General features: G+C 42.1%; 1 protein-coding gene across 2 annotated transcripts in view; it reads right to left on the bottom strand.

Annotated features, from left to right (window-relative positions):
* The window catches only part of ARMH4 (armadillo like helical domain containing 4), a 128,237-nt gene that overhangs the window by 69,383 nt on the left and 38,411 nt on the right, over positions 1 to 20,443 (bottom strand). The gene's annotated exons all lie outside the window — the stretch shown is intronic.

Raw genomic sequence — 20,443 nt, 5'->3', positions numbered from 1 at the left:
AGCCTGCACACCTCGATGAAGAGTAGCCCCCACTTGCCGTAACTAGAGAAAGCCCACACACAGCAACGAAGACCCAACACAGCCAAAAATAAATTAACTAAATAAATTTTTTTTAAAAAATTTGTAAAAAACAAACAAAATAAATGAACAAACTAAATAAAAACAAACAAGTAGATATAGAGAACAGAGTAGGGGTTACCAGAGGGGAAGGAGTTGGGGGGAAGGCAAAGTGGGTAAAGAGGATGAACTGTATGATGATGAATGGAAACTAAATTTCTGGTGGTGAGCATGCTGTAGGGTGTACAGAAGTATAAATACAATGTTGTACACATGCAACTTATGTAATGTTATAAACCAATGTTACTTGGATTAAAAACAAAAAGAAAAAATATGCAACCCAGTAGGATTGAAAGTTGGTCCTAGGGAAGCTGACCAAGAGAGCAAGAGAGCCACCACCTGATAAGAGGAGACTTGGGAAAGGGGAACTTGAAAGAGCATCACCTGAGTGCCCAGGAGTCACGTGAGAGCGACTGCTGCCTGCCTGCAGACCAACTGCCCTGCCAAGAACACACTGCTGAACCCAGGCTTGAGCCGCTGGATCCTCCTGTCAGGGCCACCTACCAGGACTTTGTTTTGTCTGCATCAAGGCCTCAGCCTGACTGGCCAGCAGCAGTGATGTCTGTCCATGCCGTAACCTTGCTTAGTCCCCTCTGAATACCCTGTGAGCTCTCCACACCATGGCCAATGCCCCAGACCATTCTTAAGCCCCATGAGGGCCCCACAGAGTGCATGGTAGTGTGTATCTGGTAGGCACACAGAGCAGGGGGTGGGGAGGCTGAAGGAAACAACCTAATGGCCCCTGAGCTAACCCACTCTTAGCCATTAATGACACATTGGTTATAAAAGGTTTTGTTCTCTATAAGGATAAGTAAGATCCAAAGATTTTCAAGAGTGACAACTGATGCAACAATGTCTCAAAGTGAAAAAAATGAGGTCAAGAGCAAGAGTGGATACACTGGCCTCCAAGAATACTCTGTATGGGTAAAAATTATATCCTAACTTACAAATGGAGAAACTGAGGCTGAGAGAGGTCAAATAATGCTCTCAAGTTCGCCAAGTTAGTAAGTGATACAACCAGGGTTTGAATCCACATTTTTCTTTTTTTTTAACACCTTTATTGGAGTATAATTGCTTTACAATGGTGTGTTAGTTTCTGCTGTATAACAAAGTGAATCAGCTATACATATACATATCTCCATATCTCCTCTTTATGACTCCACTGCTCACACACACACATCTTCTGAAATCCAAATTCCTCTTGAAACCACATTGGTCTTTAAAATTCCACCCTTTTCTTCTTCATCAGGTTCATTTTTAGTTGTACTATCATTTTAGTTAACAGAAATTTTTAGGAACTAGTACCAATCATACCAGTCTTGAGTTGTGTGCCATTTAGAGTTAATGAACAGAGATAAGACTACTTTCTTAGCTTCCTGACATTTGCTTTGCTGAAGTCCAGAGTACGGTTAAATAAGCCCAGCAATCCCTCCTACCTTAAGATGAAATGGACATTGCCTCTTACATTTCAGCTAGCAGTTCTGCCTTGTTTGGATTTGCAGTTCCTCTTGTCTCCTTCATCTTCAGACTTTAAAACCGTCACCAGGGCAAGACAAAAGCTTAGGAGCTGCTCTGCTCCCTGTCACAACTTCATGTGACCACTGGGAACTACATGGGACCTAGCACTTGTTTAGTGGTCTGAATTTTTTTTTTGCCACACTGCTGACTTGTGGGATCTTAGTTCCCCGACCAGGGATCAAACCCAGGCCCATAGCAGTGAGAGCACTGAGTTCTAATCACTGGACCACCAGGGAATTCCCAGTGGTCTGAATTTTGGAAGGATTGTTCACATCTTCCACACGCCAAGACCTAGGAGACATCACTTCTGCTTCTTTCTATTTTTATTCCCATTTAATACTCTATACCTAGCCTCAACCTAGGAGGCTGTACTGTCACTGAGGTTACAGCTACCTTCCTACACAAATGTCCTTCAAAGCACATCTGCTTCATTGGAAGAAAGATGCCCTTCTGTAGCAGTCACTGCTGGTGGCCTAGCCAACAGCCACTCACTCCTTTGTTGATAGAACCCCAATTCTATCCAAATATCCCCTCTTTAGTGCAGGATGTGGATTCTGACTCATCTAAGCCAATAGTAAGCAAACCTTTTCTATAAAGCACCAGACAGTAAATATTTTTGGCTTTGCAGCGCCATAAGGTCTCTGTTGCAACTACTCCACTCTGATGTTGTAGGGCAGCAGTCCCCAACCTTTTAGGCACCAGGGATCGGTTTCGTGGAAGATGATTTTTCCATGGATGGGGGTGGGGAGAGCAGGGGATGGTTCCGGCAGTAATGTCAGCAATGGGGAGCAGCAAATGAAGCTTCACTCGCTCACCCTCCACTCACCTCCTGCTGTGTGGCCCGGTTCCTAACAGGCCGGACTGGTACCGGTCTGCGGCCCGGGGGTTGGGGACCCCTGTGGTAGGGTGAAAGCAACCATAGGCCATAGGTAAAAAAAATGGGTGGGGCTGTGTTCTAATAAAACTTTATTTAAAGAACAGGCATCAGGATGAATTTGATGTATACTCTCTTGACCCCTAGATTAATGCAATGGGACCATTGTAGTTCTATTTCTTTTGCTAGTGATTGGTTTAGACATGAGCACATGATATAACTACAGACAATGAGAGATGAAGGAAGACCTTTGAGCAGCTTTTAGGAGTCTTCCTTCTTTTAAAAGATAGTAAAGAAGAGATGATCCCTCTTTTCTGCTGGCCATTATCACATCAGGATGTGATACCTGGAAATGTCACAGCCATTTTGAGACCATGGAAATTTGGGAGCCATTCTGACCTGTGGGACACCCAGATGTTCCCCTAAGTGTGAACAGGGAACAATGATATCTACCTATGAGAGCTAAATGATGCAAAGTAAATCAAGCGCTTTGCAATATGAGTACAGAGCAAGCACCCAGCAACAACTGGTGGTAATTTTACTCTACATTTATGTGCCCCTAAAAATGCTATGTAAAAGGTAGGTGTTCAATAAAAAATTTGAAGAAGTATGTACTTTGATGTTTTTTCTCCCAAGAGCAGGGCTGGATTTGCCCTGTTCTAATCTGCTCTGACTGGGACTCTCCCGTGATAAATGGCACATTCACGTGGCTCTTCTTTAGGATTCAGCCTGTGATCCTTACCTGAAGGGAGCTGGGGAGTGGCTTCCTTGGCACTTTGCTCTTACGAGCCACAGGGAAGTTCTAAAATTCCAAACTTCTTATAAGCACAGATAATAACCATGGAAATGATCTGAGTAGCTGGATTCACAGTAAGAAGACCTGTCAGTAAGATTACACACACTAGCCAAGAGTGGCAGAGTCCATCCTCATTCCTCCTCTGCAGTAAGTAACAGCCAGGTGGTTTTACTTTTCAGGATACTAAGGCAGAGACAGATGAAATGCCCTTGTCGCTATCATTAAGAGTAAAAAAATAATAATAATAAATTAAATAAGTAAACACTTTAAAGCACAGCCAAAACTAACTAGTCTAAGGATCTAGAAAATTCTGTCCTTAATGGAGGACAGAGAGGACCAACCAACTGCAGCTTTAATAAAAGCAGACACTATAAAATTCTAACTCCTTTTTAAAAAGACCTCTAGACCCCTTAATCTCCCAAGTAAGGCTTCCTCAACTTCCCATATAAAAAGTATGCCCATTGGCCCCTTGCCCCTCACAGTGTGATCCACAGACCAGCAGCATAGACGTCTCCTGGAAGCAATGCAGCATCTGAGACCCCTCCTCAGACCTACTGAATCAGAACCCACATTTTATCAGGATCCCCAGGTGATCTGGATGCACGTTAACAGTCAAGAAGCACGGCACCTGCTTTTTCCTAAGGATTACACTCAGCTGTATAAAATGATTGTTAAGACATTCAGGACACAGAGAAGTTGGATATAAAATTGCATGAGGCTACTAAGTCGTACAAAAGACTCACAATTTCCAAGTTCACATCTTAATGCTACTGCCTTTATACTAAATGTCCTGAAAATAGTCATGTTGTGAGTTTTTCTTTCCTAACAGAATTCCATAATTATCCTACCTGTTCCAAAAATTAAAATATATAATTAACCTGGGGAAAAATAACCCTTAAAGGCAAAAATATAGGAAAGACACAGAAACCTTACCTACAGCTTGAAGAAGTAATATCTGAAAAGTGAAAAACTCTGATCAATTATTTGTGTTGTCTCTAAGACAGGCAATCACTTTAAATCTCCTCACACTACACTCTTTAAACCGAATGGTTAATGGAGTGTTGGGTGGACAACCACTGGGTCATGCTGGAAAAAAAAAAAGAATGAATCAGCAAAAGCCACTAGAAATCCTTGTCAGATTTTTAAATAATTCAACTATTGCACTCTCAAGAGCATCTAGGTCTTCCAATTTGTGCTGGGCAGTGGATTCCCTCTCCTTACCTATAGTCTTACTGGGAACTCCCAATGTATACAAGCTCCTTGAGAAAATACGGAGGAAAGGACAGAACCCAGGAGTCTTTCTTACCAGGTCCCTTGCCTTCTCTGCCTGTTGAAGTCGACCTAACCTTCAAAATCTCATATAAATGACCTTCTGCTTCACTTTGCATGTATATACCTGCACATGTAAAGTTACAATAACCCTATGAGCTAACAGTTTTGATGCCCTTTTTCAGAGTTAGGAAAACCAAGGCTCAGAGAAGTAAAAGATTTGTCCAGAGTCAATGGCAGCAAAGAGAAGACTTGAATTCAGGATGTCGTGACTCCAAATTCTAGGCTTTCAACTGTCGCCCTGCATGTTGTCTCTAATACTTTCCATGGTTCCCCTTGGTTGAAACTACTATTTCAGGACTTCCCTGGTGGTGCAGTGGTTAAGAATCCGCCTGCCAAAGCAGGAGACATGGGTTTGAGCCCTGGTCCGGGAAGATCCCAGATCCCACGGAGCAACTAAGCCCATGTGTCACAACTACTGAGCCTGCGCTCTAGACCCCCATGAGCCACAACTACTGAGCCTGTGAGCCACAACTACTGAAGGCCACGCGCCTAGAGCCCATGCTCCGCAACAAGAGAAGCCACCGCAATGAGAAGTCCGCGCACCACAACGAAGAGTAGCCCCCACTCGTCACAACCAGAGGAAGTCCACACCCAGCAATGAAAACCCAATGAAGCCTAAATAAATAAATAAATAAATAAATAAATAAATAAAATTACTATTTCACCCTTATGTACTGTCAGAGCATTTTTTTCCACAGCATATGTCACTTCCTGCCTCACATTATAGAGTTTCGTCCCCATGACTCATATGCTCCTGGAGAGCTGACACTGTGTTCTGCTCATCACTAAGGATCTAGTAATAATTTATAAATAGAAAACTGAGTTTTCCTCAGTTCTCTGGGGTTTGCCTTCCTAGAGGAAGTGTCCCTGGAAGCACACCCCTGAAAATGCAAGTGGTCACCAAGCTGGTTTTGATTCAGCTAAGTTGCAATAACCACCATGACCACCACCACCACCATCTGCCCCACCTTCATCCGCGTGGGGTCACATGACTAGTTTTCACCAATAGAATCTGAGTGGAAGGAAAATGAGTCCATTCCAGGCTGAGGAATTACAAGCAGGCTTCCCTAAGTTTCCTCTTTTTCCTGCCTCCTGGCTGGATGCAGAGGACGCACTGAGGTCACATAGGCCCAAGAAGATAGTGGAGACACTTGGTGGAAGTGTAACTAGTGACAGTGGAACTGTGAAGAGGGGAAGTAATAAATCTACTGTTAAGCCACTGAGACTGGAATTGTTTGTTACAGCAACTGACCTTCCCTGACAGATACATCCCCATTTATCCAAAGTCTACCATTCAGTTCTTTCAGTTAACATGTATTCTTTTACAATAAAATGCTTCCAAACAAATTAAGTCTACAAGGTATTCTTTGAGATAAGGAAGACATTACTGAATATTCTTTTAATAGAGTGTTGGAGCCCCTGAGAATTATCTGATTCCCTTTAGGGCTCTGAATCACCTTTGGACTCTTTCACAACTCTTTAAATTGCAGATAACTGATAGCCATACAAATAATTCTTCTCTAGACGAGAAAATTAATTGTCCAGTGGAGAAACAGCCCTCATACCTCGGAAAAAGTCTGTCATGCATCCATTTGTAAATTTTTTTGTTGTTGTTGTTTAAAAGTTTGAGTTTATTTGACAATACACAAGTGATTTGCAAATTTTATGGTTTAGTTGGAGCAAAATTTGAAACAGTCCTTGACTCCACGTAAATTTGTGATTCTTTGATCTTTCCTTTGAACAAGTTGTGGCATCCGCCTGGTTCCTTTATTAATTAATAAGCTTTTAAAAATCTTTGACACATGTTCATTTTATATCAAGAATCATAATTATATCTTCTTTAAAAATATATTTTTGGGGGCTTCCCTGGTGGCGCAGTGGTTAAGAATCCACCTGCCAATGCAGGGGACATGGATTTGAGCCCTGGTCTGGGAAGATCCCAGATGCCGTGGAGCAGCTAAGCCCATGCACCACAACTACTGAGCCTGCGCTCTAGAGCCCGCAAGCCACAGCTACTGAGTCCGTGCGCCTACAGCCTGTGCTCCCCAACAAGAGAAGCCACCACAATGAGAAGCCTGCACACCGCAACAAAGAGTAGCCCCCGCTTGCTGCAACTAAAGAAAGCCCACGCAAAGCAACAAAGACCCAACACAGCCAAAAATAAAATAAATAAATAATAAATTTATTTTAAAATAAATAAATAAAAATAAAAATATATCTTTTAACAACTATGAATTATTGATGGTCCCTCAAAGTCTTTAAACCATGTTCTTAAAGAAAGAGTGTTCTGATATAGTGAAAGGGATTAAGAGAAGACTGAAGCCTCTTTGGATCCCAGGGTAGTCCTGGGTGGCCACTACCAGTGCTGAAAGGAAGGGTGGAAAGCGAGGATTATAAGGATGATGACCAGGGAGAAGGAGGAAGAAAATAGAACACAACAAACTTCCCCCGCATCATGATTTTTTCCATGGTTTTCCCCTACCTCCTTTTCATTAGTGGATTAAGTAAATGAGTTGTTTTTAGAACTATCTGTGGTTTCTGTGGCTCAGCCCTGAATAGTAAGGCCTACCTAGCAACAGCTCTTCACTTTAGCTCTGTGTGCATGGCCTCCATCACCCACCCGCTTCCCACATGGCAGGGCTCAGAAGCCCAAGGCCGTGGTCCTGCAGGATGTGCAATACTTTATCAAGCTTGTGATAAACAAGGTGGTAGTTACCCTGGTGCCTGTGGCTGACTTCATATCAAACCTTATGCTGTTGGAAGCTGCCGACATTACTTGGAGCATTTATCCCCAAGGATTCATCAAAGCCATCCTGTTCCAAACAGTTGCTGTCCTCTTTCAAGAGGAGCAGCTTGAAATTCAAATCCCATTATTTCAGAAAGATTTCAGCCCTGCAGGAAAACTTAGAGGTGGAAAGCATAAATCACAATTCCCTCAGCTGTAAACACTCCTCTGTTTTAAATTCTTTCCCTGGGTCTTGATAATCTGGATGTTTGTAAAGTTTATTTTAAAGATTCTTCACATGAATTGAAACTGGGCATTCTTTGTTGGACACATATCTATATTTTGTGCCAGATTCTGTGGAAAAATCTTTCTGTCCAACAGAAAATCAGAAAAGTTCTTAGTTGGAAAATCAGAACTCCGTGGTCGTTAATTCTCAAATGCTGAAATGAAATGAACTGGCTGACTTCAACCTCACCTGATCATTAAGCTAAGCTTTGAGGATTTAGCATCTTCTTTTTATGATCTCAGTAGAGAGGGGGAAATTACTGAATTGCTCTATTTTCTGAAATGCAAAAGTTAAGTGCATTCTTTCTCTGATCCAAATTAAGGAAGACAAATCAAACTGCGGAGACGACAAATATTCCAGATTCTTAACCCAGCAGACCTATAACATTTGATTAATTCACTTTAGCATCATGTAACTTCAAATCAAGAGATAAGGACACTGTTTTCACTACTTTCTCAATTTTGTTTTAACATAATTGGAAGCTTTTTTTTTTTTTTTTGTGGGTACGCAGGCCTCTCACTGTTGTGGCCTCTCCCATTGCGGAGCACAGGCTCCGGACGCGCAGGCTCAGCGGCCATGGCTCACGGGCCCACCCGCTCCGCGGCATATGGGGTCTTCCCGGACCGTGGCACAAACCCCTGTCCCCTGCATCGGCAAGTGGACTCAACCACTGCACCACCAGGGAAGCCTTGGAAGCTTTTTAACATCATCTTTGTTTCCTTTCCTCTGTATTTTTCAAAGAGGACAACTTATACTCAGTTTCTTCATTTCTGAAATTTTTTTGCAGTCCTCTCTGTATTTCTTGTTTAATTCCCAGAAGAGCCTACTAGATGTTTTCATATGTTACTAATTCCCCAGCTGAGCCTATGAGTGCACTGTGATTACAAAGAAATTAGTTCGAAGTACTCTCCTCAGATATAATGTGCCTTATTAATGTTTATATTAACTGTAGCTGATGAAGAGATTATTTTCTGGCTTAGTTCCAAGAATCCTTTTCTAGCTCTCCAAAGGAAAAGTGAGTGCTGAATTTTCACATAAGAAATTTATTCCTAATGAATGAAATGTGATTTTTTTTCCAATTCTCTAATTCAATATAGTTTAATCATGAAAATACAGATAAGGGCTTCAACTTCTGGAAAGCATTACGTCTATTATCTCACACAGATCATTAACAGAAATAAAGATGAATGATGTGAAGCTGAGATATTTGGCTTTAGTTCCAGAAGGCTCTTCCTAAATCAACAAGTTCAAATTTACTTTTTTTTTAAACCTTTGATACAAGAACCTACGGTCCAGGGCCTTTTAAAGGGCCTTAAAGACATGAAAAGAGAGAAATTTTGTTCAAACCAGAACCCTAAAACATTTAAAATACTATATTATAAGTTTCTTCCAGCCAGAAGTGAGATACAAAAAGACAACTCAGTTCTCTGACTCAGAGAAGCAATGATCCAGTGGCAAAGCGAATCAGGTTTAATAAATTTCTCACTTCCATGTAGATGATGCTATGGCTGCTTTTATTCTTCGGTAGAAGCTATCAAAGGCCTAATCGCTATTAAGGCACCTAATTAGCTATTTGGAAGTTTTTAAAATGATTGATCACTACGAGAATGCAATCATTTGATTCTCATCTGATTCAGATTCGAAGGTAATGAAGGTAGCTGGCCCAGCATTTTCAAGGTCTGCTCATTAAACGGTGTAGAATCACTCCAAGCTCATTCTAAAAACCCATTCTAAAATGTTAGATTGCTGCCCACAAAAAAGAAAAGGTAGTTACTCGACACAGTGCAGGTGTTAGCTAATGCTATGATGGTAATCATTTTGCAGTATATAAGCGTATCAGATAAACACGTTGCGCACAATGTTGTGTTAATCAATACAGCTGGAAAAAATAAAATAAAACATTAGATTATGTTCCAGAAAAAAACCTAGGCTCAAAATGTTATCTATGGCGGATGACCTGAAGGCATGCTATAATTAGTTCATTACTAAAGGCTTTGTAGATGTAAAAACTATTTTGAAGTAAGTAGAGAGAACCAGAGAAAGTTAAGATCACATGAAGTCCTACCTGTCATGTGATATTTAAGTTTAATCTCAGTTATAAGCATTATGGGGAACCCTCAGCACCTGATCAGTTACCATTTTTTCCACAAATCCAAGTAACTCCATTTAACATGCCCCTTCCCGTCCCGTCCCCTTCAGGTCCAGCATGGCTACCAGCTGGAAGAGAACCCCCTTTTAATCAATCAACAGTACTCAACGCTGAGTACTAGATATTGTGCACTTCCAAAAAAGTTCTAAGCAAAATGAGATGGTGGAGTGGAAATGAGCCCTACTGCCGAGAACGGCTGGGGGAGTTTCACAGGGGAGGACTGAGTGGGAGTTAGGGTTGCCAGGAAAGGCTTCAGCGAGAGCCAGGGCGGGGGGTGGGGGCAGACAGACAGAAAATGGAGAAGACCATCCCAGGAAAAAAGAATAATGGTAGAAAAAAAATGCCAGGTCCGGAAATGTCTGATGCATGTTCTGGTGACAGTGATTACAGCCCGCTGAAGGCAGAGGTCTTGGACAAAGCAGTCGAGAGAAACGAGGAGGGAAGACAGACCCCAGACAGACCCTGGAGGTCCTTGAATATATCAGGGTGTATAAAAGAAACAAATACACTTATAAGAAATGTTTCCTACCCATGAACTGTTGAATCCCTGAGTTACCTGATGAAAATCTCTGATTCCTTGATTTTATATTCAATCTCTCCTTCACTTCTGCTGTGGTGTATTTTTAATTCGCACCACCAATCCTCTGAATTTCAAAAATAGCTCTGGCTTCCTGAGGCCAGTTTGAGAGGTTGGCAGTTCTTTGAGATCACACAGAACCTACTACTAAAGTACTGGAGAGACCCAGCGGCACAAAGATCAATGTTTTAACAACGAAGACTGATTTCCCTTCCTCCACACAGGAACATCCCCAGGGAAGGTTTATGAATAGGGGAGTTAGCTGCAGATGGGGCTGTGGCTGCCACTGTGCTCTCCACTAACTCTGTTCTACTAGTTTCCCTCATTAGCGTTTGAGACTTAGAGTTGACTCCTCACTAGTTTTCTCAAAAGAAATCTTTGGAGGAGAATAAGGGAATTTGCAGTGTCCCACAGCTGACTTGGGCAAAGGGAACTCTGTGTGTGTGTGTGTGTGTGTGTGTGTGTGTGTGTGTGTGTGTGCGCGCGCGTTAATGATCTGAGTTCTACCACTCTTGGAATTAATGAATTTCAAAGCCTCAATTCCAGTCTGCCTGAAATTCTTGGTGCAAAAGTCCTACATATAGCTGTGAAAAATCATTAACTGTCAGTCCTAAAAAGAAAATTTAACACAACCCACAAAGTCATCCATGCCATCAATCCTTTCCTCCTTCCAAATGACTTAACATTTCCTATGCTGAAGGAATATAGAAGTTTGACTGTAGCCATTATACATAATTGCTCATCAGAAGTGTCATGAACACCAAAATGAAAGAAAAAAACCCAGAATACATTACATTCTTTTTAGGCCAGAACCTGGTCTTGTTTAGCCTTGGCCAGCTATCTTTTTGATTTTTGGTTCAAGACAGGTGTCCTCAGAACATATCTGCGAGCACGGTTGGAAGTGGGCAGCAGGAAGGAAGTCTATTCACTTTTATGTATTTAACCTACTTATAACCTACCCCAGGCTAAAAAGAGGATTTATGGCTTCTAACAAAAATACCTACAATATAACAGGTTAAAAATAAATAAATGGAAAACTCAGGAAATAAATGCATTTAAAACCTAAAATCCTGAGTTTGTCAGATTTTTCACCACAGGCATGGGGACAGATTTTCTCCCCTAGAAATCTCCAACTACTGCTAATCTGCAAGTAACCAACAGCTCAAATGGAAAGATCTATGAAGAAATGATTTCTTGGACTTGGAAGGCATCCTGCTCTGCAGACCTAACATCCCTTAAGCACTCATTCTCCTGAGGTGGGGAGAGGCAGGGATCACAATCTCTAATTTAAACTTTGGCATCAGTGTGTCCTGCCTAATGTAGAAAAAGGAGGTCTACACCCGAGTTCTGCTCCTCTTGTCTCAGAAAAATAATTCAGTTCTTTCCAAAGAAAGAGTAAATGGCATTACTCTTAAACCCAGAAACCCTGGGTACCATCTGAGGACAGGAAGGAACTCCAAGTAACTCCAAGGCAGGTGCCTACTCAAGGAAACTCACATCTGGAGATGCTCACTCATTCCAGATGCAGAGGTCAGGGTACAGACCGCCATGGTATAGATTTAGAAGTCTGTCATGTTGAGGCAGGAGGCAGACAGGCCCCAGGTAAGACACTTACAGCTGGCCTCCTGTTTACATTTCATGAAGCAGGAAAAAGCGGGCTTCAGGCCAGACACTCACAACTAGCCTCCTGTTTACATTTCCTGAGATAGGAGATAGGTGGGCTCCAGGTTAGGCATTTACAGTCAGCCTCCTGTTTGCACCCCAAAATGGACGTAACAACTGAAACAGGGTAAAAAGCCAGGCTTTGTCTCTTGTGGACGCCTTAAGATAACAGTTGTGGCAGGAGCAGAGAGGAGCCAGACCTTGTTTGAGTAAAGGATCAAGAGGCCATATATTTCCCATCCTTGGGGCAAGGGAGACACTACACATGTGCAGAAAGGCTCCTTGCAGGTCAAAAGTCAGGGGACAATGCCAGGCCACAGCGAGACTTGCTTCTCCCAGACGCCTTCACGTCAAGATCTATCTTGGCTGAAAGGTGCGTGCGCACCTAAGGGGAGGGTCCTGAGACAAATTAGCCAGGGGGGACAAAACAAGATAATTGGCCAGAAGGAAGACAAAGACCTGGAAAACTGCCCTTTTATAAAGAATTTAAGTATTTCCCAAAGGCGCGACTCTCTCTCTGAGTTTGCCCGTGCATCTTTCCACATGTACTTTGCTTTTCCAATAAACTTTTTACTTTTCTCTTTACCTTTTGCCTCCTCACGTGAATTCATTCTTGACAAGGCAGGCAAGAATTAGGGATCCAGGCCCTAGCCACTGCCCCCTGTGGTCTAGTGGTTAGGACTCCCGGTCCGGGAACTAAGATCTTGCTTCCAGCTACCGCTCGTGCTGCATGCTGCAAGCTGCCACTTACTGCTACGTGCATCCGAAATCAACGTGACCATGGGCTTTCTGGGAAAACTAAACCACGGATATTGACTTTAATCTCAATATGACTGTAAAAAGCTGGATTTTTTTTTTTAAGGTACACTAATCCAATACACAAAAGATCATTACAAGCAATGTAAATCTTTACTAATGGAGGTTCAATTCATAGAGCACAGAACACTTCTGACAATCCTCTTTCTCCAGCCCCTTCACAAACAGAAGCTGCCTCACCCCAAGGGAACAACCAGCAGACCCAGTCTAGGGCCGCTGTGCTCCGTGGGTGGGACCCAGGTATCAGTATCTTGTGTCGCTCTCCAGGGGGTTCCAGCCAAGAGTGAGAAGCACTGGTGAGGGGGCTTTAGCCAATCTGCCACTCACATCGTGCTGGTTACGTTGGATTAAGGTTTCTTTCCTTCTCCTTCCTTACACATATTTAACCACGTTAGCCCGGCAACTTCCTGAGCAACCTCATGATACACAGCTTAACACGTTATATGCCAAAATACACTCACATTTGTTGCAGTGAAGAGTTGTTTGAAGTCTCACACTTCCCACTATCTTTCATGGAGCATCTTTTTCTTGCTGTCACAGCCCGTGTTGCACTATATTTAAGTGTTCAGTCTTAGCTACATGTTAAGTGTTCTAAAAGAACAAGAAGGATGATGGGGAGAAGAAAGAGAAGAGCTGACACGTTTGAGGACAAAGGCTCTGACTTTCTCACAGACCAATGCTCAGTTTCTCTAAGGCCGAATCCCCTCACCTTTGCCTACAGTTCATTCTATCTTTCTACCAATTCAAAACACATTCTCTTTCTTTCGTATTAAAATCATCCTAAATCACCAGGTAATGAACCTGATAAATAATAATAAATCCATGATAACATCTTATGGGTTATCCTATCCAGACAGCAGATCTGCATTTTTGTAAGGCCTTCTCAAGATATATTATTGCAATCCAAAGGAAGGCTCTTAATATTGAAGAGTAGGCACCATGTTCAAACGGGGAGGGGGATATAAATTAGAGATCACACAAGCACTCCCAAAGTCACACCCCAAAGATGGCTGCCCACTCAAAGAAACGCCCGGTTGTAAATGATGATTCAATTCCCCACTGTGTAATCGCTCAGCCACTGGCCTCACATCTATAGAACCATTCTCTGCCCCATGGCAATTTATCTCTTTACAGGTCAACCTCTCACTCTTTCCACAACATACAGCACATACTTAGCTCTATGAATGTCTGGTGAAAAACTAGAAACATGAATGCTCTTCATTCTTCTGCTTTCCACAAACAGCTCTATACTGTTAATTGAATACTTATCATGTTTTTTAAAGACCTCCAGAGAAAAATATTCCACTTCCTAAATCAGGAACCCCTCCCAATGTTAGATGCAGGCTTTTGAATAAAACGTGAAGACAGCTATAGTAATTCTGCCTTAACTAATTGATGGCTTTTGGAAGCCTTATCTATTCAGAACATCAACCAAACCATAAAGTGGCCAAAAAATGGTCTCTTCTTGGAACAATACCACCACCCTCGGGCCCTCATCCAGAACTCATGAATTCAAAACATATTTAAGATAAATATATTAGTTTAACAAGATTAGTCACAGGATTCTTGGAAGATAAAAGAAACATGGATAAGAACCAGCCACAAGAGAAGTAAACAGAAAAACACAGAAATCATAGACAGGTATAGTGATTGACACACGCCCCCATCCATTCCACCAGTCATGTGATCACATTCCCCTTGCCAATGATTGTTTAGAAATGAGCATGTGACCTAATCCCAGCCGATCAGTGGTGAGAATTCTACTGGGGGATTCTTGGAAAGTCTTCCTCTCTCCTGAGGAAGAAACACAGTAAAAAGACAGTCCTCTTCTTTGTCTGAACAATGTCTTGTCTAGGTGTGACATCTGAAACTCCTTCAGCCACTGCAACTGTACGGAGGCCAGGCTGGGGCCAAAGTGAACATCCCAAGGAGGACAGTGCAGCAAGGTGGAAAAACATGAGTCACTGATGACAGCTGAGCTACTGAGTCAACTGACCCAGGAGCTCCATCTCTGGACTTCTTGTTTTCAGAGAAAATATATTTCTTTACTCTTTAAGTCAACTTAAGGTTTCTGCTACGTATAGCTAAAGGCATCCTAGCAGATACAGAATGCACAGAGGAAAGAATCACCAGACATTAATTACATTGCAAATGTTTAAACATTAAAATGGATATGTTGGGCTTCCCTGGTGGCGCAGTGGTTGAGAGTCCACCTGCCGATGTAGGGGACACGGGTTCATGCCCTGGTCGGGGACGATCCCACATGCCGCGGAGCAGCTGGGCCCGTGAGCCATGGCCGCTGAGCCTGCACGTCCAGAGCTTGTGCTCCACAACAGGAGAGGCCACAACAGTGAGAGTCCCGCATACCGCAAAAGGAAAAAAAAAAGATATGTTGACTCAACTTTGCCCATATTGATTTTATACTTTTAAAAGAATAATCGTGTGATTTATTATAGTGAAAGGATAAGAAGTGGTGTGGGGGGTCACAGTACCTGCTCTCTGTACAGGTTCTTACCAATAAATCTGAAAATAAACTTGTTAAAAAAAAAAGAAAATAAACTTGTTAGATCAGAAAAGAAATTGATTCTGCATATGTAAATAAAGAGCTTCCTATATGCTACTAGCACTTTACCAATCAATGCACCTCAGTCATAACATGGAACTTTCACTCCTGATTCTCTGTCCCCTGTGGTTCAGTCCACAATCACACCTCCCAACAGCAAGATCAAGAAATTGGGCTCTCTCTCTCCAGAGCTTTACCGGCAATGTGTATGTGACAATACAGAAAACAGAAGTGCACAGAATTAAGCCATGGATCTACTGCTTTGCCTCAGAAAGTCATCTAAGTTTTCTGCTCTTGTTACTTCACAGAAAATGAAACGATAATCTATTCAAAGAGTATGTATTATTTTTAGCCAATCCCAACTACCCACTTCAATCTGTTCATTTTTAAAGGTTTCTATGGGTTTTAGCATTTGCTTTGGAATACCATTCATATTGTAAAATAGGATGTGATAGTCTATAAATAAAAATAACCCACTTAAAAATAGGAATGAATAAGATGACCAATTAAAGTATAATTATATTAAACTGGATTACTTTTTAAAGGTCTCAATCTTTGCATTTTTAGTGATTCATTGAGAAAAAACTATAGTTAAGTTTACAACACTCACACTCAGACTACAGCTGCCACGCAAGCTCTACTTCTAAAAGGAAGCTGCTCATGAAATACTTATTGAAATCTGTATTAGTTTCCTATTTTTGCTGTAACAAATTACCACAAACTTAGGGGCTCAAAACAACACAAATTTATTACCTTACAGTCCTGGAGGTTAAAAGTCTAAAATGGGTCTTGAGGGACTAAAAATCAAGGTGTCAGCTGGGTTGTGTTCCTTCTAGAGGCTCAAGGGGAGAATCCATCTGCTTGCCTTTTCCAGCTTTGGAAGCTGCCAGAATTCCTTGCTCATGGCCACATCACTCTGACCTCTGCTTCTGTCATCACATCTCCTTTTCTGACTCTGACTTGATACTTCTCGCTTATAAGGACACTCGTGATCACACTGGGCCTTTGCAGAAAATCCAGGGTAACCTCTCCCTCCCAAGATCCTTAACCTAATCATATCAGCAAGAGCCATTATTCTTGGTACCACAAAATCCATCACAAATAGGGGAGGTTTCCCTCTATTGCACGTGACCTGAGAACATTTAGGAAACTGTATCAATGAACATTGATCCAGAAGTTGTCACTTATTTTGAGTTACTAGGAAATACTCCTGTCCCTCCAAGAAAAAGTTGGTGAGCTAATAAAATCCTAGACCCGGACACTACTACTCCAACCCAGTCTTCCCACAGTGGAAAAAAAGGAAGGGCTTGAAAGATTTGTTCCTTATTTTGGTTCCCACGAAAACTACAATGCTAAAAACATGTTGGCAAACTGAAGATATCAGGAAAAGAAGTGAAAGTAAAAGGTAGGAGACAACCAGGAAAATGGTAAATTTTATTAAAAGGAAAAATCTGATATGAAATAAAAATTCAGGACTTGGGGAAATCACTTTAAAAAGCATAGCAAATCACTAAATTGGTATCACTAATTTAAGAAACCTTAGCCATGCATGGAGGCTGGAATCAGGAGGCAGGACAGGGGGACAGTAGGGCTATTTGTCCTGTGCCTCATACCCTACACACCTTAAAATGTAACTGCTATTAGCCAAAAACTGGGGAAAACCCAAATGGTCATCAACAGGTGCCTAGATAAACAAAATGTGGTATATCCATACTATACCCAGCTATAAAAAGGGAACAAGTTACTGATACAGACCACAACATGGTTGAATCTCAAAATCATTTTGCTAAGTGAGAGAAGCCAGGTACATAAAGGCATGTATTATATGATTCCGCTTATATAAAATTCTAGAAAATGTACCCTAATCTGCAGTAATATAAGTAGATCGGTAGTTACCAGGGATTGGGGACTGAGAGAGAGACAGACTGCAAAGGGCATGAGGAATCATTGGGGGGACAAAAGGGAAGTGATGGAAATACTCTGCATTTTCAGTGAGATGGAGGCCACATGAGTGTAGCCTCCATCTTCACAACTGTCAAGACTCGTCGAATTGCATACTCTGAGCGCAGTTTATCGTATATAATTTATACCTCAATAAAGTCAATTTTTTAAAAATTTGACTCTTCTTCAATGGTAAATTTGTGTTGAAAAAGGCTAGAGCCCAAATGATCATGTTACCCTTGAATTGTAACCACTACAGATTTTTCTAAGATTCATAGCCTCTCCAATTGCTTATAATTATCATAAATGGTAAGCCAACTTCCTAAGTGGGGAAAATTGGATTCCTGGACCACAATCCAGGAATAGATGCCATATGGCCTCCATAGAGTACCTCTGTACAAAAGCAACCCTCTCTCCAGTAAAGGGGTACAGTCCCTAAATATTCACCCAATCCATACTTAAAAGACTGTCCAACTGTCCATGATCCTTCCATATTATAAATCCACTACCTGAGGAGTCACTTGATGTGTAGATTTTTGTCTCTGTGTTTAACCTCTATAATAAGTTACATTGGTATTTTGTATTTTATTTTATTGATTTCAACCAGCTCATGTAGAACAGGTGCATTTCAGACTAAATATTTATTCACATGTTCCCAGGCCAGTGTTTGTGTTTGTTTTATAATATTTTGATATATTTATAAGCTTTTAGCAGTTTCATTTGATACGTTTTTTTTTGTTTTTCGGGTTTTTTTTTGCGGTACACGGGCCTCTCACTGTTGTGGCCTCTCCCGTTGCGGAGCACAGGCTCCGGACGCGCAGGCTCAGCGGCCATGGCTCACGGGCCCAGCCGCTCCGCGGCACGTGGGATCTTCCCGGACCGGGGCATGAACCCGTGTCTCCTGCATCGGCAGGCGGACTCTCAACCACTGCGCCACCAGGGAAGCCCTCATTTGATATGTTTTTAAAGTAATTACTGCCCAATTACATGCCGGATTTGTTCAGGAAATAATTAAATACATAAATGCATAAATACAGCGTTGTATGCACATGTATGATACCTTCTGCCTGTCCAGTGGAAGTCCATCCTTTATCACTTCCTCTGCTTACCATAAGCCTATTCCACAGGAAATCCGAGGTACCTTTCAACTACAACCTTTATGCCAACCTAGAGGGTGATAATCCCAGAATAATTTCTCAGTCGCAGACTTCTTCCCTGAATTCAAGACTCAAAATCGAAGTCCATCCTGGACACCCCACAGGCTCCTCGTATTCAATGTGCCCGGAACTAGCTCATCATCTCCCCAATACGCCAAGTTCACGTCACTCTCTCTATTCTCTCTCTTCATCAGAGATATCACTCTCCACCTGTTCGCCCAGGCTAAAAACCTAGAAATCACCCTCAACTCTCTTTCTATTTTTCTTCATCCCCCCAAATCAGTTAGTACCCGTGACGAAAAGCTCTCAGGTTGGCTCCTTTTTCTTCATCCCACTTCCTCTGCCTTAGTTCACGCCTTCGTTTCTCACATGGACATTTCACTGGTCTCATAAGCGGCCTTTCTCTCTCCCCAGTCTCACGCTCCTCCCCTGTTCCTCCACTGCACTATCACTAGAATGGTTTTCATAAAGGACAAGGGAAAGCCTCTTGGCAGTCACCGCTCTTCGTGATGCATCCTTGTTTACCTTACCTTTCCAGCCTTGTCTGCTGCTGTATCTCCTAGAGCTTCTTTCTACCCACTTACAACGTTCTTTGCCAGCCCATCTGTATTATGCCATGCTCTTTCATCCCTCCAATGCCTCTGTGTATGTTCTGTCTTTGACCTCTTTCTCCTGCAAGCTATCTCCTATTTATATATCCTTCAAGTGACAGCTCTGAACTCTCCAAGCTACTCTAAATGGCCCCCTTCTACATTTCTGCTCTGGCCTCCTATAACTCTACTTTTATTATAGAATTCATCCACCCTGCACTGAAGCCTTTACAAGTGGGCTCTGCTCTAATCAATAAAAGGCACTGCCTTGTTTTCCTCTGTGTTTCCAATGCCTTGCAAAGGAACATAGTAGGTGTTCCATTTTTTGGATAAATTAATTAACCAAATCTAAAGGACAGCTCGTGAAAGAATTCTATAACGGAAGAGAAGATGACATTAAAGATCCTTATGCATGTTTCCTTAGTTGTAGAGATTAGGGAAAGGATTCCCCCTTTGACTGCAAACCTTTAAAGGTTTACCAACTTCAGTCTGAGCTTTGAAAAAAGCGAGAGAGCTTGTTTTAAACTACACAATCGTGTGATAAACAGATGATGCGACTTTCCCACTCCATACTCATTTTAATGCACTTATCCTTCCTCATCACTAATCTGAAAGAGTTTTCATGGGAGGAGAGGAGAACAATATTTAAGAAATCATATGTAATAAGATTCTGAATTGGAAGTTTCAACCGAGGCACCAGGATACACTAGTATGATATTCCAGAGCGAAGTCGAAGACCAACATCCCAATTTTCAATGAAATACTCCAAACGCTGGTTATATGACCCTTAAATCTAACCTCTGCTGTACTTAAGGTATAAATGGGCCTTTTAAAAACTAAAAGAGTTTCAGGGAGGAGACTTCTTTGGAGAAGAGGTCACTTGCCCTCAAGTCAAGAGAGTGAGGCCTCAAAGAATCACCCAGAGCTTAATAGCCTCTCTCCAGAAAAAGATAAGAGGAGACAGACAGAGGAACGTCCCTGCTGACAGGAAGAGAGTGTCAGAGTTGGGGTCAGCCTGCATCCGCGGAGACGCTCACCGAACATCCAGGCCAGGCACAAGAGAGAGTAAGCTTGGAGCTGTCTGGACACTAACTGCTGAAACAAGATTGTATTTGATGATGAAATGCAACCACGAGAACAAGCAGAAAAGTCATGGGACGGCTGCAAGCTCACCCAGAAGTGAAGGAAGGATTTCCCCAGGGAGGAAATTCTAAAAGGACAGAGGATGACAAAATCCATCTGTTTTCCGACTCCAGTCCGTTCACGCTGCTTGTGCAGCTGACTGGTTACACACAATTCCTCCCATTTTGGAAGTCCTCCCAAAGCCGACAGCTGTCCTC

The sequence above is a fragment of the Grampus griseus genome (assembly GCF_964374135.1).
Source record: "Grampus griseus genome assembly, chromosome: 2".
NCBI classification, from domain to species: Eukaryota; Metazoa; Chordata; class Mammalia; order Artiodactyla; family Delphinidae; genus Grampus; species Grampus griseus.
This window is presented reverse-complemented; position numbering and strand designations above follow the sequence as displayed.